The sequence below is a fragment of the Schistocerca gregaria genome, chromosome 7, assembly GCF_023897955.1.
Source record: "Schistocerca gregaria isolate iqSchGreg1 chromosome 7, iqSchGreg1.2, whole genome shotgun sequence".
Lineage (NCBI taxonomy): Eukaryota > Metazoa > Arthropoda > Insecta > Orthoptera > Acrididae > Schistocerca > Schistocerca gregaria.
The window spans coordinates 553,809,208-553,809,947 of NC_064926.1; positions in this window are offsets into that span (position 1 = coordinate 553,809,208).

A 740-nucleotide genomic window follows, 5' to 3' on the forward strand; every position below is an offset into this window, starting at 1 on the left:
TCTTTCCAAACGCAATGTTGCAGGAATTTGCAAATTAAGCTCCTTACGATCAAGCGCTCTCAGAGTGCAAGGTCACCAAAGAGATACGACAGGTGCAGCCTCGGAGTTCACTGGACGCTGAAAGTAATTTTTGTGCGTTGCTCTGGGTTTGACTTTTTAAATGTGTAAATTTGGTATTAAAATGCGTTTTACAAAGATGAGGATGGTTATTTTGGTATAAATACTTTTTGTTATAGATTTCACCTCAAAATCAGAAAAAAATGTCGACACTCACGATAAGATCTGGAAACAAAGCCTATGCATTAATCAATGGACATGCCCTCACAAACAATTATAACAAGAAGAACCCAGAGATGATAGAGGAAGGTCTGGAAGAAATTACCAGCAAAATTCCCAAGAATCACATAAAAGTGTTACTAGCAGACTTCAATGCCCAGTTAGGCAAGGAAAGAAAATTCCGAGACACGACAGGGAAACACACGGCCCACATGGGAACAAACAAAAATGGAGAGAACTTGATAAACTTCTGCAGAAATTTTTATCTGAAAACCATGTCAACGCAATTCCAGAAACCACACAGAAAACTTGTAACTTGGAAATCCCCCAACCATGCTCTAGGGGAATTTCAGAGATACCACGTAGCTATGTCCACAAAAAAACACCTGAGAAATAACGAACGTAAGAACAAGGAAAGGAGTTTACGAATCTGATCACACCTTCTCCAAATTAAAGTAAAATTT